Genomic DNA, 23,710 nt, shown 5'->3' with positions numbered 1-23,710 from the left:
TCGCCGCCCGCCTTCCTCCTCCGCCGCGGCTCCCTCCTCCTGCCTAGCGGAGGCTGCCGGCCGGGCCGTGCGGCCGCACGCTGCCGGGGTCAGGCGGAGGAGACCCCCCTCAGGGAAGCCGAGGACAGCCGAGCGGGGGCGGGAGGGGGGAAGCCCCTGCAGCCCGGGCAGGGCCCGGCGCTCCGAGGGGAGAGGGGGTCGCGGTGGCGGAGGGCCGAGAAGGGGCCGGTGGGCACAACCTGCCCCTCGGGGGAGCAGCACCGGGGAACGGGGCCGGCAGCCGGGCCGGGGTCCGCGTCCCGCGTCCCGTCCGGCCCCGCCATCCCTGGCGGCGCGGCGCCCCCTGGCGGGCGCGGCGGGGCGCAGCGCGGGGACCCCGGTGCATCGCCCTCCGTTTCGCGGGGTGCTTCAGCGCGTCCCCAAATAACCGGTCAAAATAAGAGCGAGGGTCGCGCCTCTTGTCCCTGCCGGGTGTCCGGGGCTCCCGCCCGCTGCCCGCCCTGCTGCGGTCCGTTCTTCGCCCAGTACCCGCACCCCGAGTGCGGCTGCAGGGCTGTGCCCGGGGACCCGCGAGAGCTGGTGGTCGGGCACAGCTGGAAAGGGGCGAGACACCCGTATTTTGGAAGTTACGGATGCAGGTTGTGTACTAACCACGGGAGATTTAAAAGCAAAAAAAAAAAAAAAAAAAGCTGCAGACACTTGCCCGTGTGGAATATGAACAGAACTTCCCCTTAGAGAAGCTGCAGGAGAAGGCCCATTCCTCTGATAAATGTTTCTTTTGAAAAATCACTTTTTGGCTAACGTTTGACTGTTGGTACCATTAAAGGGCCTACTTAATCCAGATGCTACTACTGAAATACATCGTAATTTTGCCAAAGAGAATTTTCATTTGTGGTCCAGTCCCTACCTCAAGTTTTCTTCTGTGCCTGTGGTGTAACAGAGGACTTTTGGCTTTCAGGATTGCAATTCAAGCGCTTGCAGAAGCCCTCCTATCCCTCTCGCAAGTGACACTTTTAAAATTGACTTTTTGTGAGAGTTGTGTCAGGAGGGCTGCACAAAATCCTTCTGTCAGCTTTATGACTCCACAGTTAACTTCTGATGTATACAGCAAGATGACCCTGTTGTGATAAGGGTAATCTAGACACTGTATAGTAAAATTTACTGAATTTCAGTGTGCAGAAAGCCATGAATCTCTTACTGCTCTTCTGTTACTCTAAAATAGAAGGAGTAAGTGTAAAGCTAAAGAAAAGCTTCTGTTGCAGAGCTCCGATCATTATTTGTTGCTGAGTAATGTCCAGTAATCTAACCTACGTCCTTGCTGAAAGAAATTCCAAACTCAACAATTTTAAGCTATAAATAATACTGATGCCTGGAGAAATGTGAAATACAGCATCAAGGACTCGGTCTTTCTCTGGAGTAAAACTGTTAATTTAAGAAAAGGGAGTAATGGAGAACCTTTAAGGACAAAAAGCATAGCTACAGCAAGGAGAGGGAAATACTGGAAAATCTGTAATGAAATGCATAATTGTTTCAGCACCTCAGATTCCTTCCTTCAAAGGTAAGAACTTAAATATCACTGTCAAAATATAAAAGCCAAAAGTGCTCTGTTACACACCAGTGTAAATCCAGAGTACCTCTGGTGACTAGAAGGGCGCTTTTCATCCACCCTTTCTCCTAGTCACTCCAGGGCTTGCAGCCAAACCAACCTGTCACCAGGTCTCCCAGAGCTGCCCAGTTATACATGCCCAAATCCGGAAAAACACTGGAGAGCCAGCATCCAAAGATGATGAGAGGGTCCCTTGACATTGGGGCAGCTTTAAAAAGGTGCAGATGTGCAAACCATTTGCTATTCAATAAAAGAAGCTACTGACACGTGTAAAAGGAAAGTCTGTTGTAATCCACCTGTAAAGCACCCACCTGAACACGAGCTGGTTGCCATCACGGAGCAGCAGAAGCTAAAACTGGAGCAAAGCTACACTAGACCCCTGCGAGGGGGAGGAGGTGAGGGAGCTCTCAAACCATCCCAGAGGACATGGGGGAGGATGGAGGAAATGGGGAACGTGACAAGGATAGGGAGAAGGGAAACTGAGAAGAAAAAGAGGTGAGGAAAAAGGAAGGGAGGAAAAGATTAAAAGAGGGGAAGATTTATATAAAAGTTACACAAGGGACTAGAGACAAGTAATAGCACACTCCTATGAAAAGGAAGAGGGAGAGACTTATGAGTTGGGCTCCAACTGGAAAAAACACCTCCTAAGTGTTTGAAGAGCCTTTGATGTCAAAAGAAGCGTTTTCATGCTTAAAAGTTTAGTGTGTGTTTGTGCGCTTCCCTGTGCCTGGGTTTAAAGGAGAGTTAGGCCAGGCCTGAAGGAAATGAAAGGAAAAAAAAAATCATCACGCATGCTTTCTCTCCTTGCCAAAGAGACCATGGGAAATACTACATTAAATATTAAGAAATTAAATGCTCAGATTATTAAGTTTGGAAATAAGAAAAAGATGAAACGCTCAGAAGCCTGAGATAAAGCACATAGAAAGGAATGGAAAGAGAAACAGAAGATGTAACAGGTTTTAGTTTACTTTAAAGAAATGTGGATTCTATTAATTTCCCTGTCTCAGCTGCCAAAACATCTAGCTTCAGATTATAAGCGTAAAGTGATTATTTGTGAACTAATTAAGTAATGTGATTAACACAGTTCTTGAGCAGAGGTGCTGTTTTACACACAGGGATGGAGCTGCACGTTTTGCCACACGTCCCTTGGTTGGTGAGTGTGTTTGAGGAGACAGCTGATAAGCAACTCCTCTGTTTCAGGCTGTGGAAGCCTTCACTCCCGTGGCGGATGAAACAAATCCTTCTTGACGCATTAACTTTGAAGAGTACCTGGAGACAAAAAGAGACTCAAAAAGGCAAAATTCTGTTGCAGGAGAGTAGAGTCATATTGAAGCAGTCCAAGACTTCATTTGTAGTTGTCTTTAAATTATAATAACATACTAGGTATCGCCTACTGTCTCAATTAAAAAGAATTTTTAAAAGCCTGTTCTGCTTTCCTTGCTCTTTTCCTGCATGATCTTTCTTGCTATTCAGTTCGGAACAGGAGACTGATGGGTTTTGCTGTCTGTGGCTGTATCTGTGTTGGTTTCAAAGGCAATTTCTGGGGACAGTACGTGCACGTTACACCTTCAGCTTTGCCTTCATATATTTGCATGCTCCCCTTGAAAATGGCTAACTCTTTTGCTACCAAAATAGGAACTGATTATATAGAAATTTTTCTGAATCCTTGCTTGTATGCTTGCTTTGCTCGTAAGGGTCTACAGCACAATAACTACTCAGTTTGCACAGCTAGGGAACATTTGCCTACTAAATAACAACAAGTAGCTCTTATTCGTATGATTCTTCCCAAACTTGTAAAGCGTTATAAGAATGGTGGGCATTATTATTTTAGAATGAGTCAATGTAATTAAACTTGCGGTGGAATGCACAGCAGTCAGTTTTTACTATTGCATTTTCTCTGTATGTTTAAATGATCATTCAGTTATGCTTACAATACTTGCTTTATTTACATTTAGATTCAAAAAATTAAGGCACTCTTGGACTTCTGAAGTGAATGATATTAATACTAAGCAGAGAGAAGGAGGGGAACTTGTCAGCTCTGTCTTTTCTTCCTTTTGTTGGACCTAAACAAAGACGAAGTTGGGCATGCATGGATGAACAAGGAGCTCCTGGACAATCTCAAACAGAAAAAGAAAGCCTACAGAGGGTGGAAGCAAGGACAGGTAGCCAGGGAAGAAAACCAAGAAATTGCTTGAGCAACCAGAGATCAGGTTAGGAAAGCTAAAGCCAAGATAGAGTTAAATCTGTCTGGGGACATCAAAAGCAACAAGAAAGGCTTTTATAGGTATGTCGGTGACAAAAAGAAGACCAGGGAAAATGTGGGCCCTCTCCAAAAGGAAACAGGAGACCTGGTCACCCAGGACATGGATGAGGCTGAGGTACTCAATGACTTTTTTGCCTCAGTCTTCACCGGCAAGTGCTCTAGCCACAACACCCAAGTTGCAGAGGGCAAAGGCAGGGACCTTGAGAATAATGAACCACCCACTGTAGGAGAAGACCAGGTTCAAGACCATCTAAGGAACCTGAAGGTGAACAAGTCCATGGGACCTGATGAGATTCATCCACAGGTCCTGAGAGAACTGTCAGATGAAGTTGCCAAGCCACTATCCATCATATTTGAGAAGTAATGGCAGTCATGAAGTTCCCAACGACTGGAAAAGGGGAAATATAACCCCCATTTTTAAAAAAGGAAAACAGGAAGACCTGGGGAACTACAGGCCGGTCAGTCTCACCTCTGTGCCTGGCAAGATCATGGAGCAGATCCTCCTGGAAGCCATGCTAAGGCACGTGGAAAATAAGGAGGTGATTGGTGACAGCCAACATGGCTTCACTAAGGGAAAATCATGCCTGACAAATTTGGTGGCCTCCTATGATGGCACTACAGTGTTGGTGGATAAGGGAAGAGCAACTGACATCATCTACTTGGACTTGTGCATACACATCCCCCTCCATCGTAGAAGCCTAGCAATAGCTCTGTAGAAAAGCTTTTCTTAAACATGGAGAGGGTGACCTCTCTGTTGCCTGTCAAAAGACAGATTGTACAGAATCAGTGGCTGAAAATCCTTTCGGAAGCTACAGTAGGACCACCTCCCTCAAAGTACATTGGCTGTACAATACTTGTCCTGGCAACGTATGCGTGACAGCCTACCCTTGCATCAAGGTCTGGAGAGCATATCCGAGATCCCCCATATAAAACAGTCATAGAAAATGCATTCAGTTGCACTCTGAATTTTTTTCAACGCCAACTTAAGAGACTGGTTAAGGAGTACATATTCCTAAAATTTCTCTTGACAGTATTGTAACGCTGACAAGGAAATCTTTGCTCGCTTTGTGTTTAACCACAACACTGAAGTCAGGAAAGGAAGAAGGACATCCATATACCTCCACTGTCTCCTTACATGCACGCTGGTCACGTTGGCCACGGGTCAGTGTGTGTTTAACAGCGCAGTGGAATGGCAGCAGGTGTTCAGGCGAGCTCTGCAGCTGCCCTGCCTTATCTTCCCCAGCAGCCCTGGCTGGCTCTTCTGCTCCCTCCCTTGCAGCTTGCCTGTGTAATCAGTGTGTCTTCATGAAATTCATCCAGACAAAAAATAGCCCTGGAAAAAAAAAAAAAAAAGCAAAGCATTTTGACCATAAAACCAAATGATAAATGTCAAAATGCTCTATATTAGGAAAATGACTGTGATATATTATGGTTTTGTTTCAATGAACTTGTGAATTAAAATGGTACTTCCTCTGAGAATACACGGTGTCCATTGCCAGTCTCAGTACGGCAGCCTATCAAACCACTGCAGCTTTTTAACAAGTTTTATCACATTCTTCATAGTTTGGGTTTTTGTGGGTGTAGGCAAGCCAGGTGTTGCCTGTTGTGCAGCTCTCACTGTACATTTAACCCACCTGGAAAGGAGATTACCTTCTTTGCAGTAAATTTGGCATAAATGATGCAAGGAGCTTTTAATCTTGGTGAAAATTGTCTGGATGGCATCAAAGGCTGAAGAGGAATATTATTCTCATCCTGAGGGACTTTTTCAGGTCCTGACTATAGTGACATCCATTAGTTCCTCAACCTCTCTAGGAGTCAGTTACAGTTTCATAAGATGATAAAAAATACATTCTATTTCTTTTCTCTTCTTTGGAGACCATAAATTCGATTAAATTGTCTCATCCACACAGATCTTTCTTAAAAAATTGAAAGGAAGATATTTCTGTTAGCGATGAATTCATTTACCCCATATATCAAAATACTTTTGACCAGTTTGTTGATTTCTTCCCGCTAATTCACATGTAAGATCAACAGCATCTTTGAGGATATCTGGCAAAGTCTCTTCTTGCGGTACCTCACTGAGAGGAGACTGCGGATACACGGCAGCAGCGGGGAGAACATGCCTCAGCCGTCAAAGCTGCGCGGTTGCAAGAAGGCCACCCCGCTTGCAGAGGCCCAGGTATGGCATCGTAGTTATTCCTCCATTACGATTTTTGTCACAGCCATGAGGAGACTATTTCATCACTATCCTACCACTAATGAAACGCCCGTCCAGTTGTTTTAGAGAAATCCCTTGCAGGGAAGAAGAAGAGACTGCTATGGTTAATCTATACGTTTCTAATTGCGAGGCTTTTAAGAGTTTAAAATTAGCTGTTTAATCTTCTTGTGTTGTAATTGTTTTTAAAGGCCCAGTTACCACTAAACTTACACTTGACAACTGAATTTCTCATATTTGTGTGCTCTCATAGAGCCTGGACTGTGTTCAGCTGGGGTTGGTTAATATTTCCGGTTTTAGTCAGGATTACTCAATTACTCAACTTAGAGCAGCCAGACAAGAAAACTGATTTGCCTGGAGCCCTGTTTTTTTTTTCCAGAGGTCCATCTTGCTCATATGGTGGTGGACAACAGGTTGACCATGAGCCAGCAATGCGTCCTTGTGGCCAAAAAGGCCAGTGGCATCCTGGGGTGCATCAAGAAGAGTGTGGCCAGCAGGTCGAGGGAGGTCATCCTCCCCCTCTACTCTGCCTTGGTGAGGCCACATCTGGAGTACTGTGTCCAGTTCTGGGCTCCCCGGTTCAAGAAGGACAGGGAGCTGCTGGAGAGGGTGCAGCAGAGAGCTACCAAGATGATTAGGGGACTAGAACACCTCTCTTACGAAGAAAGGCTGAGGGATCTGAGTCTTTTTAGGCTGGAGAAGAGAAAACGGAGGGGCGGATCTTGTCAATACTTATAAATACTTAAAGGGCGGGTGTCAAGAGGATGGGGCCAGGCTCTTCTCAGTGGTGCCCGGCAACAGGACAAGAGGTAACGGGCACAAGCTGGAACACAGGAAATTCCATCTCAACGTGAGGAAAAACTTCTTTACTTTGATGGTGTCAGAGCACTGGCACAGGCTGCCCAGAGAGGTGGTGGAGACTCCGTTTCTGCAGATATTCAAAACCCGCCTGGATACATTCCTGTCCAACCTGCTCTAGGTGAACTTGCTTTGGCAGGGGGGTTGGATTAGATGATCTCTAGAGGTTTCTTTCAACCCCGACCGTTCTGTGATTCTGTGATATCTGCCCAGTACTGTATAGGCACAGCAGTTGTGTTCATGTCCCCAGGGTAGTGGCAGTGCCCGGGTAGCTGGTTCTCACATCTGCAAGGGAAAACTCCAGGTCTCCCCTCCCCAGCAGGGCCTGAACCATCGTGTTATCAGTGTTTTCCTCAAACCTTAACTGGGACACCCAGCCAGCTGAAACTGCTGCTGCACCATCAAGTTAATCAAAGCATCATCAAGTTAGCAAGCCATCTGCAGCTAAAACATGAAAAAATACTGTGCACTGTAAAATTCTTCATTTCTGTATCATGCTTTTGACTTAAAAATATGTTGTGGTTGTTTGGGTTTTTTTTTAAAGGAGAATTAACTTTTATTTTCTTGCATGTGGTTCAGGAATAACTTTGACTTTTATTTGTAAAAGTTTGGAAGAATGAGGATTAATTACCATATGTAAGAGAGAACACGTGTTCTTTCAATCAGCATTGACTTCTTTAAATCAAAGAGGGAAAGCAGCAACCAACAATGCTGCCAAAATAAATGTTTAGTAGAGCACAAGGTTGTAATTTTCTCTGTAATGAGGCATACCATCTCTAGGAGCAAAACGGGTACCATCTCTGCAGACAGGCATGTACTTGGAAACACAAAGATGCAATACACAGAGAAGTCTTCCCAGTTTCAAGCTACAGACAATACAGGCAGCGAATAACTCAATAGACTTTATTAATATTCAAACAAGCAGCTGTCAACACTTCATCCAAGAACAAGCTGAAGCTCCTTACATAGCTTTTACGACCATAATAGTTGGGTTCATTGACAGTAGATTGGAAAACATGCACTACTAATGAACCCTCCCTGCTTCTCCTGGTCTACAATTTAATCCTTCCTAAAGTGAAAAACATTTGCTTCATATGCAATAGCACACTCCCAAGAGGCTTCAGGTTCAAAAGAGACGTTTCAATTTTGTTTCTTAGCAACATACATCCAATAAAAGTGAAACACTATACAAACTGTAATACATTTGTGTTGTTTTAATCTATAATGCAGTCCTTTGCCAGCGCTAAGGAAGTACACTGCTACAGGATCTTTACAATGTCTCTTATAATTAGACATACACATTTTTTGTTTTCCCATGCTAGATTACCTGCTGCAGAATATATTTCTGAAGACACTATAATGTATTCATGAATAATAAATAAAGAGGTGAGTTCTGCTCTAATAAGGGCACGCTTGCCAGGATTATAGCGTGGTCTGTTACATAGGAAGATGTCTTTTGATGTTCCATTTGTAGGCAGCATTTGGACATCTTGTAAGGACTTAATTTCTAGAATAAGTATCGGTCAGCCTCCAATCCGGGGCTAAAATGATTTGTGCAGCACTTCTTTCTTGGAAAGACAGTAGGCATGGCTTAGTATTTTCTTCTCTCCCCCCCTCACCCCCACCCCAGTGCCTGACTTGATGTGACCAAAGCCAGTTTTGTGGTTTCTCGACTTCAGTGTCACATCGAGGAAGAGGAGGAGCCAGCCAGGTCTCCAAAGGCACATAGAGAAACATGCCCTACAGAAGAGCTTTCAAGATTTCGCTCACTGCAGCTATAGCTCTTCCCTACCATCATTTGGCATAATTACTTCCCCAGTGCCTGCAAAGATGAATAGGAAACATGTGGAATTGAGCTTCTTCCTGTGCTTTTTATCCTTCTCCTGTATATATTTATCTTTAAAATTCAGAAATGACTCATCTCTAGAAAAACTGTAGTACTTGTATTCTCTAAGTGCCTGGTAATAACAGTTCCAGCACGTTTTCAATAGGCAAATATTAGAAAGGTGGAAATGACAAAATTCACTGTATAAAGAAGTGCTGCCTTGTTATTTAATGCAGCACGTGAGATAAAAGAAAATAGCATAAATGGCATCCTGTCTTCCATCAGCTTGGAAATACCCAATTCAAGAAATGCCACAATGTTTTCAGTTCACATCACCATTCTGCTTCCTGGGGAATCTCCTGCCCCAATCCTGATCTTTTATGCTATGTTCCCTATGTTAGGTGCTTCTACAGACTAACTTGTATTTTCTAGCAGTGTGAGCTGAAGAAATCAGTCTGAAATATTCAGAGAAAACTAGTTGGAGGGGAGGCCCATAAGTATGTAGCACCAGAGATACAACTCGTGAATTATTTAACATGGAAGTAAAACAATACCATGCAGAAACACCAGGTGGAACTAGGAGGAGAGGAAAGAAGGAAAGAAAAAAAATCCTCTTTATAGTTTGCCAAGTTTTCTGAAGAAATACTTTTTCTAAATGCAGTCTTGTTAGAAAATTACTTATTTACTTATATTTCGCTAATTATTGGCTTCTCTGGATGCATACAAAATTTAACAGGCTGATTGGCTCTTTAAAGCAGAGAAGCAAACAATCTACTCAGAAATAATGAATATGATAACTCAGCCTAATATGATAGCCCAGCTTGACACCTCTCTTTGCATGCAAAATCTGGTGGCAAGACATAAACCGTCCTCATACTGTACTCTAATTATCTGATTTTTTATTTTTTTTTCAGAAAAGCTTAACACTTAGAAGCTCTTGCTGAGGTCAACTGAAAGTTGTGACCGCTGCCTGCTTTTGTAAATGAGGTTATAAAAGTCAACAAGCTCCGTCAAATAGCAGAGGAAATGAATCACATGGTGAAAGGGCAGTTTCTCTCACGGAAATAGTTAATTCAGCTGACTTGAAAGATCTCAGTAACATGAAAAAAGGAGGTTTTTTTCCTAGTAGAGACCAATGAAATGCAAGACGCTGTGGATCAATAGCTACCCCTAATTTGCACTTAAACCCTGAATAGGAAATCACCCACAGCTGTAGTGAAATGCTGCCCACACGTTTTGCGGAGGGCAAGGAGCCAAAGATAATCCTGAAGGGAAGTTTTGGAGCGGCCTCCGCTTCTTGCCTCGTGGAGAGCTGTCAGAGGAGGAGGTGCTTTGCGATGGCAGCTCCAAATAATATCTGTCCTCAATAAGTAGGAGGGGTGCACATCCATCTCTACGTAGAGAAATTAGGTTAGGAAGTACTTCAGATTTTGTATCTTTAGCTTTTGCTTCTACAGGAAACGCAATTGCAAGATCCTGAGGTTTGCAGGATTCAGCAAAATGGACGATAAAATCTTCCACTGCTGTTCATGTGCCCTGTGCCTATTTTCATAACTTCACATTAGTTTTGAGAGCCATTTAGATGTCACTATTAAACTTTAAGTGACTCCCCAAGTTGAAATATTAATATTTTTTTTACCATTAAACAATCCAGAATACATTTGAAGGGGTTTATATATATATATGTCAGTGCATTATACTCACAAAGGCACTAATAGCAAACCCTTAAAAATTCTGTTTCTGTTTAGTTGGAAATATTTACTGGAGAAATTATGTAAAAAATGCATTGCCTCTAATAAAGTAATTAATCAAGCATCCAGTGCCCAGCATTCAAGGTGATTTTCTTTCGTGTGATGTTTACATGGAGGCCGTAATGTTTTCTGGATAGAGAAGAGCGATCATTCGTGTTGGGTTTTCTGTATGAGTGCCCCTTCACAAATCAGCACTCTTCATACGCTTCTCTGGGATTTACCTTCCTCATGAGCATTAAAATCAGAGCACTTATTTGCTAGATCACTTACAGAAGAAAAACACAAAAAGGTCTTGAATACAATCAAGGCACATTTTCTTTCATTTGCAGAAATGCTCACTATGTACCCAGCATTCTATTTACAAAAAAAAAAAAAAAAGGGTTTCTTTCTACTATGTTAATTTTCTCCTTTTTATTTCCCATCTGAGAAGCCAAATTATAATAGCTTATAACTGGAAGGCCAGTTCATACTGTCTTACCCCTTCTGTAATAATTCACCCTTGTGCAAAAAACGTTAATGTGGCCCAGCAGAGCAGCATTTATACCTCATTTGCAGAGCATAAATTACATAGTCCAGGGTATTGCACATTAGGTTTTCCACCCCATGATTTAAAACTGAACATAATCAATAAAATTACAGACTCTACAACGTTGCCTTTCCAGACCACATTTGCATGTTGTCGGTGCTACTGCGTGTTGTAAAAATCTGCACACAGAGGAAATGCTGGTGCAAGAAAACAATAAATTTGAGGAAAGATCTTCTTTCCCCCAGCAAAATCATATCATAAACGGTTTTCTCAAAAAAATCTAGCTGGGAACTCACCTCTGCTGGGCTAATGCAGAACATAATAGGGGTGTTTACAACCATACACTAGTTTACAGTAGGTATGCAAGTAATGGCATTTAATAAATGCAACTGGAGAATTATGTGCTTTGGTCAAAAGTCAGGTTGCTACAAGCAACACTGTCACATACTTTTTTACAAAACGTCACGCAACAAAGAAGTGGAAAGACAATGTAACATGGGTCTCTGTGACAGTGGGGCTGAGACTGATTTAATCCCTTCCTGCTGCCCGTTTATGCAAATGGATCAGCCAAGCCCTGTAATATTAACACTATGGGCCAAACTACTTAAATATTTCTGACAAAATGAGCTGGGAAAAGAGATAAGGCTTTACAGCTTCCTGCTTTTACTTTGACTTCAATATGCGAACAAATGTTAATAATATGCTAAAATGCAGAGCTTGGAATATGAAAGTTTCCCCTCAGCTCTCTAACAGACAGGAGGAGGACAGTTTCCCATCAAAGACTGCGACTCTTCAAGATGCGCTGCCCAGATACAGGTATATTAAGAAGCTGATGATCTCCAGGCACATGAGGGAAGATGCAAAGGGGCAGCCACATCCTTCACCACTGCAGACTCTGGAGGCCATAGGCGATGGGTAAAACAGATCTCAGGAGCTGCTGGCACGCAGAAGCACAGATGAAAAGGAGATATTTCAAGCATGCAGCTATTCCAGCCTTGTTTATGCTCAAACAGAAATCAGTATACATCTCTGAAGTGTTGACCGGGCACATCGGTGAGGCATTTTTCCCAAAGCAGGCACCTGAATATGAAGGCTTAGCTGTGGAGAAGTGTTGAATAACGGTGTGGGCTGAGGCTACCATCGATACCTCAGAAGTATCTGAAATACAAACCTCTGCTGTCAGTTCCTGTTCCTTTTGGTGGACTCTGGCAAAGCAGCTTCCACGTATCCTGGAAAAAGAGGTCTAAACAGCTGAACTCCTTCCTGGCAAAGGAAGAATGAGGTCTAGTGGCTCCAGGAAGGGCTTTCTATGACAAATGGGGCTCAATCTGGGTCTTTCTATTACCTATCTTCATTTCAGATAGCTGTCAGCTTTAGATCTGAAGGAAACATTGGTCTCTGCTTCCACAGGAACATAGATTTGAGGTTTTAACTATCTTGTTTAGCAAAAATGTAATGGAGAAAAGGCATTAAGAGGAACTGGGTGCCAAGAAAAATCAAAGAGAACTAAGGCCAGCAGCAGTTCAATCTGCTTTGACTGAATCAACAGCTTAAGCAACACTAACACTCCTTTGGAAGCATACCCCTGCCAAAGATGCTGCGGACACCTATGCAACCAGTTCCCACAATAGTGAAAAAGCAGGGTATTTCGCAACATGTGCTCAGTAACTTGAGTAAATGCCCTGCTATGGAGGAGGTGGTCCATCATTCCGCATGCTTGTATATCCCTGCGAGCAGCTGGTACCCTGCCTGGTACTGGCAGAAGCAGCTGCCTGGCTCTGGGACAGACTTCCCCCAGAACAGACACACAAACACACAGACATTTACGCCTGCTGTCAGCTATTTCTCCGTTGCCCTCCTAAACACACCCTTAACCCGTCAGACTACCTGCACGCCCTCATCTACCGCTGCCCTCATCTACCACTGGCTCTTCAGACTAAGACCCCAAGCCCGTGCTCCAAAAATAACTCACCGAGGCTGTCCCGTGGTAGCATCTGCTCCAGGAGCACCAAACCATAGGCTGATCTGTAGAAACCATCCACAAGGAGGTTTGGTGCACATCGTCCCCTCCACCTCGATAGTGCTACAGAGCTGTGTCAAGAGGTTGGTGTACCTGTGGTTGAGAGAAAAGCACATTTTCAGTGCTTATTTCTATGTTTTCATAATAACTAATGAAGTGGCACGTAAAGATAATAGTGCAATAGGCATTCTGAAAAAAAGCATTATATATTCACCCCAGTATTTTTTTTTTTAATCAGAATGAGCTGCATTCTGCCTCAGAAAACAAGTAGGAGGCTTTTGCAGGCTTGTAAGAGCTGTCTGTCACTTGCTGAAAGGAGCTCTCAGAGATCAATAAGGTTTTAGGGTAAACCACCCTGCACAAAAGAAGTGAGGTTTTTTTAAAACCTTGCATAAAACGGAACTGTCATCACAGGGAGATACTGAAGCAGCTTTATTATTTGAGTCCCCAAAGCAAAATTTGCCAAGATTTTTAAATGGCAGACAAAAGGAGAGGAGCATCTGCCAGGGAGGAGAAGAGCACAGCACAGCCCAGGTGGGATCTCTTTCCACAGCCCAAACCAAACAGGTAGAGGCATGGTTAGAGATATCACTTTGTCAAAAGCGATTTTACATTAGTAAGCCGCAGTGCAAAGCACGGGGCAAATGGGTGTGTGTGAGCTCAGATGTGCCGTATCCCAGGAAAACACACGTTGCAACCACCAGTGCAAAAACCAGCAGGTGACACAGCTCTGCCATGTCACATCGCACACAGAGCTGTGATGTCTCCGGTGACTTACATACACCTGGGTTTCAGGGGCTGGTTGCTCTTAGGAAGGGGAAAAGAGCGCATTTTTCAGCACACCACAGGGCTATATACAGGCAGGGTTATACCCCTGTTAGCAGTCCCCCACATGGTGAGGACCAAGTTCCCCGGGAGGCTAAAAACTTCCTTTAAGAACAGGTTAGACAAATAACTGCCAGGAAAGACAGAAGTACAGGTCATCCCGCCTAGGCAGAGCGATGGACTAGATCACCTCTAGTCTGATCTTATTTTCTGTGGTTTCTGTGTTAATACCCAGCTAAATAATGAAGTGGTAGAATTTGCGAAGTTTATAACATCCACAGCTCTGTGGAGAATACAAGGGAAACAGATGCGGATTTTACAAAGGAATATGTCCCAGAGAGATGCTAAGGAAACAAGGGTGGTTTTTCACTATTAGAAAAAAAAAGGCTAATAGAAAGGAGAGGACAACGTTCTGCCATTGCGCTGCATTTAAGAGACCTGTTTGCCACACAAGTAAATGGAGGGGATGGTCTGCTCTAGATGGGAGGAGCTGGTTCGTAGTCACAGTGGAGAGTAACCCACTGCAGAACAGGCAATATGCAACTATTGGATCAAAACCAAGAGTTTTACAAAGACATCACCACAGACCCGCATCTTAGGGCTAGACCCATGCATGCACGCTGCAAAAGCTGTGGAAGAAACTGGAAGGCGTAAAAATATCCCTGGATTGCCAGTCATCAGAAAGTGGCTGGAAATGGCCCTTTCTCAATTTCCCAAGCTGCAAGACTGGTTTGCAAAGAGAGATTGAGCCTACCAGGCTGGATATATCCCAATCCAATTGTTGTCAGAGCCAGCAGGCTCTGAGCAGGGCTGCACACGAGGACAGGCTGGGTGGGATGGGGGGCCCCTGAGCGAGCCAGTTACCTCCAGGGATGCTCAGAGCATGGCTGGGTACTGCCAGGGGCTCCTGGGGACATCCCGTAGCTGTTTGGCACCTTCATAGCTGGAAGTGCTTTGAGGAACATCTGTAATACACTGTAATTTCTATCCTTCAAAAGCACAGAAAAAATAAATTTTTGAGAATTAGTGCATTTTCTCCAAAGTCAGGTAACTATAGATCTTAGAAAGTTTCTAGCTGCATTATGTTGTCACTTAAGATTCATCAATGTGTTTTGTCCTGTTGTGTAAAAATACAGCTGTGCTTTGATGGGGGAATAAGGCTTTTGTAGAAGCAAGAGAGAAATGAAGTAATTACAGTTGATGGAGACAGGACTCTCTTTTCCACATTTGAAAAGTGTGGGTGAGAAAGCCATTTCATAACACCGGCAAATGCTGCTTGCTTTGGGCATCATTTTGAGTCAGGGGAGTTAAATTCCAGAAGTATCTTTTCTGGGGAAAAAAGTCTCTTTCTGATAGATCATATGGTGCTGGTGAAAATAGTGAGTCTGAAGACAGGCTTTTTCCCTTGGGTAGCAACCCAGCAGGACTGAGACAGAGTGACATTTTTTACAGACTCTCAGACAAAATCCATGGAAATTTCTCTGGAAATTGCCAAGCTCCAAGCTTGTCAATGCCCAGAGCACTTGGGAGATGGACACAGCCTGTGCCTGAAGACCAGCTTCCTTCCAATGCCACCAAATCAGTGTTTAAGTCAGCAGTGTCTGCTTTCTAAGGTAACTGAAGACCACCATATGAACAAGCTTGTGAAAAAGGGTACCGAATTAATTGGGAGCCCAGTACCCTCCACTGACTTTAGTTCTCAGTCTACACCCCTGATTCCGAGGGTATTTCCATCCGCTCCTCTCTGACATTTCTACAGGTGGAGGAGGAGGAGCACAGGGCTGGAGGGGATCTGCTGGGTCACTGAATCCAGTCCCCATCGACTGCAACAGAGGCTTTGGTCAAAGGGCCATTTCCCCTACGCCCTCCACACACAAATGTCCTGCCACAAGCTTGAGACCTGTAGCAAAAGACCAATCGTGATACCTTTAATGCAGCAGAGGAAATATTAGGAGAAATTAAGAGCATTTCCAGTTCCCATGGTCACAGGATATCTGATGGATGCATCAAGGTAGATCATGGCCTGTACGGTGAATGAGGGACACACTCTTCCCCTCCCTGCCAAACCGTCCAGCAGAATAACACCTTTCTGACCCCAGATCACAAACTGCCTCACATTCTCAGTATGTGAACTGGACATGCTATGTCTGCCTTACCAAGTAAAAAATTCAATAAACATGGATTTGTAGAGCAAAACCATCGGTGCTGAGGACTTGTCGTTGACACAATACAATTTAGGGGGGGATAACTGCTAGTCTGATCCCCAGGACCACACAGGGGCACGTTAGGTGTGCAGCTGAGACACATCTGGTTTAATCTCCTTCAGGCAACCCCATTCACACACCCTGCAGCTTTGCTGTGACACAATCCACGCGGCAGTGAGTGGGGACCACCAGGACCACCACTTCAAAGTGATATTCCTGGTCTGGGTTAAAATGCTGATGTAGATGCACCTGCTAATGACTCACCTGAGAGTGTTATGCCATCAGGAGCACCTGTCTGTGCTCTCTCTCCCACCCCCTCAGAGAAAAGTGTGTGTGTAGGAAACAGCTGCTGACAAATTATGCGTTCAGACGATAGAAAAGAGTTCCTCTTTGTGCCTTACAGATGATCAGTGGACACCCAGAAGGGAATAATATTAGGTTAAAGGTTGGTGCAAAGAAGCAGCAGAATAGCAACAGCTCCTCTTGCAGGTGTTGATGTATCACAGACCTCTTCTGTCTACAGTAATTCTCCCTTTCTTTTTGCAGCTCTTGCTGTGAGAAGTGGCTAGGAGGGACATGGAGCTCTTTGATGAAGAACAAACCTGAGAGCTCAGAGTAGTTCAAAAAAGCTGTCACCGCTCCTAAGAGCCGAGCCTTGACAAGCCCCTCTCCCTTCAGACTCAGAGGACTCCTTCAGATGCCAAACTTCGGGGAAACGAGCTTGTGCAGATCTCCTTAATTTTATTTTTAGAGAAGAGAAATAGGCCACACATCTTTCAGAGATGTGCTTAGTGTCTGCCACTTACTGAGACCGCAGTCTCACGAAAGCAACAGGCTTTAGACTGAAGTAACCCACACCCAGCTGTCGTGGACTGGAGCCTGGAAACTGCAATGCCCTTTCCACCCCAGCTTTTAGAAAGAAAAAAAGAAATTCCTGTCGCACTTGACACGATACAAGAAAACAATTAGAAAACAATTAACTGCTCCACCTCCTCTTACATAGGAGTCAGTGCTCAGATTACTCCTTATATATAAAAGTATATCCTGCAGTGGGATTACCCAGCGTCTAGAAGTGCAGACACAGAGTATGCTGCGGCTGAAAGAGTGACTGAGTTTGCATGAGGGACCTGTGTTTGTCAGGAGACTTCAGACGTTCAAGGAACTAACATCTGAAAAAAAAGGACACCACTTTTTCCCCCAGAACTCAAAAGGAACATATACATACAGGTTTTAGTGCTGTTCTTACATCCAGTACTAGAAACCTTGCTTTATCCATTCATTAAATCAGCACCCATTTATCACCACAACTGACTGAAATGATCCTAATGATAAATGGCTTGTTACACAAAAAGCAATTGAGGGAGAATTAGTGACATTAAGAATATTTTACAATTTAAATTATAGTAAGTCTTTTTTTCCAGTGAAGTTATTTCTTTCAGTAATCCATTCTGACTTTAGTATCTCCTGAACTAGAATTAGTGACGTTAATACATTTTTTAGTATTCAAATTATGGTCCACCTTTTTTCCATAGCTGGGTATTTCATTTAGTAAAGGACACTAAATTAACATCCAGACAAGACGATTATTTAATTTAACCAGAAATCTTTCAATGGCTGGATGAGGTAATAAAAAAGCTTAATTACTGAAAGTTATTGATAAAGTTAATTAAAAAAAAAATCTTGATGAAAGGTATGCCTTTTATGAGAATCCTGAAAATTCTGTACTTCTCTGTTCAAAAGCCTGCCACTATCCTTTTCATACTTAGTTGTTACTGTAAAAATCCTAGAGTTCATCAAGAAGAGAAGAATCACAACATCATCTGAAGAGCGTAGAATTTGTACATCTAGTTTCCTATTTCATCATTTACAGGCTCACACAGACCAAATTAATAAACACATTGACCTCTTTCTAAAAAACTAATGGCTTCTGAAGACTTGGATCTACTAGATTTATGGGAGACAATGAAGATTTATTTAAGAGAACCAATTACACTTCATTATCCATAATGGATGCCTTTCCAATTAATACTGTACGAGCAGAAATTACAAGGTAAAAAAAGATCTAATCACAGAAGGAACAGGCTTCTGAGTGTCAGCTCTAGTGTGTGGCTACTGCCGTGCAGGCAGAGCAGGTCTCTGGAGAAAGGGCCAGATCCAGCAAACCCTTACTGAGGCTACCCTTAGCAAATTATATCGCTCTCTATCTCTCCATATCTGATATATAATGCTAGCTTTACAGGAAATGTAATGAGACTTGTAATGGACTTCATCTGCCTTTTAATAACACCGTGCTCGGGAGAAAATCATTATGAAAGGCAAAATCATTATTATGACTGGTTTAACATAGGCAGGAGCTGAAAGGCAGTAATCTAGGTAATATAGCTATTTATTAAAGCAAAAAAATGTTAACCTGGAGAAAACGTACTTCAGGGCCTACTCCTGGAGATTTTTTTCATTGTGCACAGAATCTACTAAAGTCAAGCTATCGATGTTTACAGAAATAGGTCGTTGGGTAGTATTTTAGTCAAGCATCACAAAAACAACTTAAATGCTCTTAAAGAACATGACTTGTGTGTTTCCATGGCCATCTCTTTCACTAAAATAAATAGAAAAAAAAAGGCAATGAACCCATTTCCTTCTTAAAAAAGATACTGATAAGGGACCACAAACAAGTACCAAGCCTGTGGTATGACCCCAAATCCTGCACTCCAGCATGGCCCAGAAACATGGTGCATCCCAGGCAGTCCATGTGTGCCACCAGCGAACCTTGCGATAGCAGATGCTCCCTCCTTGGGGCCACAGAAAATGTTTAGATGGGCCACCAAGCTGGCTTGCACTTTATTATGGAAGGATGTAACACAATACTGCTACCTTCTGCCAGCATACCTCTTCTATTTATTTCATTTTGTTAATAAGAGTGATGGCATGAATTATGAGTTTGAGAGCTAGACGAAGATTCAGATTTCCCATCAGCTGGGGCATTGGACCTGGTAGAGCAGTTTCAGCCCATCTCTGCACTGATGGAACCAGTTTTCGCAAAAAATGTCATCCAGGAAACTGGAAAAACACCACATTACTGGACTGTAGCATTATGGTGTGTTCTGGTAAAAAAAAAAAAAACCAAAAAACCAGCTGAAAGGCCACTGGAAATGTCCTAAAGAGTTGGGGAAGAGGCTGCATCTGAGCACCAGCCACAATTCACCTCTCTGTATTGCTTTTGTGCATGGAAGTGTCCTGGCGACAGCAGGAGACGTACAGCTCATGTCCTGCTGGAAATGGTGGCTGGTTTGACCCTAACACACAGGACAGCTTCTCAGGTGACAAGGTTCAGAGGGATGGCACAGCATCCACAGCATGTATCCACACCATTCCACCCCGGAACAGTTCCTAACTCCAAAATGACCTGGCTTGGGGCTTTGGGCAGCTGGTTCAACCAAAAAAAGCCTGCCTTCCCTCCTGCCCCACATCTCTGCCCGTTCTGTAGGCACTGTGCATGGTGTGTAAGGGCAGAGAGCTACTAGAGGCCACCCAGCGCAGGTGCCACAGAATTTGTCACTGGTTAACATAACACATACCCAACACTGCAGTCCTATTTCTTTGTACTAAAACAAGCCTTACACCACATGAACACATTATTCTCTAGTTTTTAATTTCTAAACCCACTACATTTTCAGGTCTACATCTTAACAAATTGCAGCCTTGAAGTGCACAAAATGCATATTTTATACCCCCAGAATCCTTAGCCTCTGTAAAATATCACAGAATCACACAGAATCACAGATTGGTAGGGGTTGGAAGGAACCTCTGGAGATCATCTAGTCCAACCCCCTGCCACAGCAGGGTCACCTACAGCAGGTTGCACAGGAACGCGTCCAGGCGGGTTTTGAATGTCTCCAGAGATGGAGACTCCACCACCTCTCTGGGCAGCCTGTGCCAGTGCTCTGACACCCTCAAAGTAAAGAAGTTTTTCCTCGTGTTGAGATGGAATTTCCTGTGTTCCAGCTTGTGCCCGTTACCTCTTGTCCTGTTGCTGGGCACCACTGAGAAGAGCCTGGCCCCATCCTCCTGACACCCACCCTTTCAGTATTTATAAGCATCAGACCAATTAAAACCAAACCAACCAAAACCAAAAGTCAGATTACTGAATCCCGGTATCTAACACATTAACTTTCCTTGATTTGTCTTAGTTAAAAGGCCAAGAAAATAGATTATAGAGCTGAAATTTCTGCTTTGCTTGTGATAAGACAGTAAAATGAACTGGTTTACAAATAGTTATTTAATTTGACTTCTACTTTGAAGACTGATTATGCAAGCTTCATCAATGATTTATTTATTTCAAGTTCTTTATCAGTCATTTTAGCACCAGAGGCAAAGCCAGTTCTCCTGTGGGCAAACTTCAGTCTAAGGCTTACTCAAGTATTTATGGAATGAGATATTTGCTTCAGTTCTGGAACATGCAAAAATGTGCCTTCTGCAGTGTGGAAAACCAGCAGATACTCCAAGGGCTTGGTTTCATCAAATGCATTGAACGTTTACTTAAGCCATACAGATTGGCGCAGTGTATATGGTTATAGTTACAATAGCTACATCTGTAGCATACTTACAGCTATCACAAACTGTTCAGGATGAGAATGAAGTGAAAACACGGTTTCTTTAAAGATTGTTTATAATTACAATGGCACACCCTGTGCATTTTGGCCTGTATTTGTTGTGCTTGCTATAAACTTGCCATGCCCTTTCTAGTTTTCTTTGCTAAGTGCGGTTTCCTGCTCTGGCCCAGACATAACCGTACTTTGCTCAGCTACAAAAATAGCTTGTGTTCTCAGAAGGTTTACAGGATCTTTTCCCTCAAATGCAGAGGTGACAAATGCATTTATGTTTTGCATTTAACAGCAAAAAAGTCAAGAGGAGAGCTGAGGCAAAAGTAGCCTATGAAAGATGAGAAGTACCCAAAAGAGTGCAAAGATAGGATTTTTTTAATTGAGAAATCCTCCCCCCCACACACACCCCGCAACATTGTCATTGTGGCTCGTTATCAAAAGTTACATAAAGTGACAGATTTTAGTATTATTATCTGTATTGACAGTTCCAGAAGAAAGGAAAAACTCTGAGAGGCAGCAAGAGGAGGGCTCTCTTGTTTCACCTAGGCATGGTTATGAATTATTTTAACCTGATCCAGTTTTAAAGGTTTTATTACACATTTCTATCACTTTTCATGAGAGAGGAGAGATAAGGGAGCATACTCACTTGCAGCCAGGCAGCTCCTGAGCACATACAGGAATTCACAGGGCCATCGGACATTGATTTGACACGGGTAGGTACAAAATAGACTCTGTGGAACGACTGTGTCAGGACACAACCGTGCAAGTCAAAGCCCAATACCCTACCACATTAAGAACCCGCACTCCTTGTGCTTGACTTTATATAGGTCCGTTGTATTCGATACCAGAAGTAAATTGATTTTAGTGGAGAGACTTGAAAGTAAATATTGTGTGCTCTGCTGGGAAGTGACACATCCCTGGCGGTGTCACTGTCCCTTGAGGAGGATTTCACACAGAGGGGAGGAGGGAAAGGTTGTGCCCTCGAAAGATTTTGCTGCATGGAAGAGTGGTAATGACTAACACGCATTTTCTCCATACCCTACTGAGACAATTTCTTCATATCAGGAAAAGATGTTTTATAAACACACTAAAATTTTTTCTCTTAAATACACTTGTAAGGAGAAATCCGGCATAGCTGGAGACACAAGGAAAGACGGGATCTCCCAGCACCGTCCAGAGAAAGCTGGCTAACTTGATGTCCTAGCAGGGGAAACACCATGTACTTAACGCGCACTCTCTCACTTGCTGTTATTGAAAGCCATTATTAGCTTGGAGAAAGTGGTTTGGCTGCATCTTTCACAGTACAGTAACTCCAGCCAATTGGATTCCTGAAGCAGGCTTTCTAAAAAGTGTATCATTACTTCCTTTTGATTTTCTTTGTGTCTGTAGTCATTAGCAAAATATATGAATAAGTACCCTGGGATGAAGAGAGAGCAAGGTGCAACAACAACCATTTGCAGAACAAGACCATGTTCAAACATCACTACTACCTTTTTCGAAGTCAGCAAAGACGTGCCTTTGGATAGAGGCCAAAATTGAAGGTATATTACAGGCTGTCCCAAAACCTTTGATATGTTCCAAGTGCAGTTGGTATGTCTAAAGTTAATTCATAGAGATGCGCCTGGGCTAAGTCATGCCAGGAGAGAGTTGTCCTCGTCGTGGAAGTCAGATCCATCCTCTCGTGAGCCCAACCCACTCAGCTGGCCATTGAGCAGGTAGGATGACCATCAGTGTCTCCTCACTGGAACAAGGCACATAGGGCACATTGCGGTCCAGCTGGGGACAGGCAATCGGATACTGTAGAGCAGCGCTAGAGCTTGAATGCTGAAATGAAGGGTGTGTCGGTGCCAGTCTCTTACCTGCCATACGTAAAATAGTAGAAAACTTCCTGAGTCGATCCTGCACAAAACATAGTCAATATTTGGTCTCTGATGGGAAAATGTTAGCATAAGCAAAGGGCTCTAGGCCAAGGAAGACTGATAACACGTCTCCTAGTCTCCCCACCTTCATAATTAAAAGGGGAAATGAAAAAAGGATTTAGATTGTATTGAAAGAAAAGGCACCGGGGAGCAGATTCAATTTTTAAGTCATCACAGAAATTCTCTAAAATTCAATTACAGTGATGTAGATCTGACATAGGATGTATTATTATAGTACCCCAGAGAAGGTCAATAAAGTGTATTGTAAGGTCTCCGCAAGATTTCATCAGGACTATAATATAGATAAGTCTCATTATTTCACATGTTTTGCAGCTGCTCTAACTTAATTTTCAGGGGTCCCATCATATAATTATCAAAGATGATTAAATTTTATGCCCCTAGATCTTGCAGGTTACGTCTACAGGGAAAGAGTTCAAACCTATTATATAATAGTGAAGATATAATTAGACTCTGGAGAGTGAATAAATAAATCACACTAAGCAAAAAAAGGGCAACATATCTAACAACAGACTAGCACATTTACAGCTGAAGTTAATGTCATATGATGAAAAGACCAATTTAAAGTACTGCAAATTTGCAGGTATTTCACAGAGCCTTGACTTTTAACTACTTACCAGTAAAATATCTCTATTCCTTTAGATACAAAATCTGTCCACACTGACTAATGTTTTCATCTTCTCTACAAATACAGATGGGCCAGTGACTTAATATTGTATGTGTGGGCCAGACTTTGCCTCCAGCACTCACTGTGGAATTGCAAGTGTACAAGATTTATGTATATTTAAATTCATATTAAGTACTCAAGTCAAAAAATGAGAAAGATTGGTAGTGGGTTTATTTTGTCTAACCACAGGTACTTACTGCCACCTGACATGCCCTTGATATCTGAGGCATTTGAATGGGGCTGGTAGTTAAGGCACAAGACTTGTGAGAGAGGTCTGCTCCCTCGTGAAACAGCAGCTGAAGGCAGGGGCCATGGTGGGATCTAAAATGACTCTAGATGTCATTATGTTTTAGCAAGTTAATTTTTTTCCTGAGGGGTTATTTAGCTGCGGAGTTTGATCCAGTGCCTGCTG

Source organism: Larus michahellis, chromosome 1 (genome assembly GCF_964199755.1).
Source record: "Larus michahellis chromosome 1, bLarMic1.1, whole genome shotgun sequence".
NCBI classification, from domain to species: domain Eukaryota; kingdom Metazoa; phylum Chordata; class Aves; order Charadriiformes; family Laridae; genus Larus; species Larus michahellis.
Note: the sequence above shows the minus strand (reverse complement) of the source record.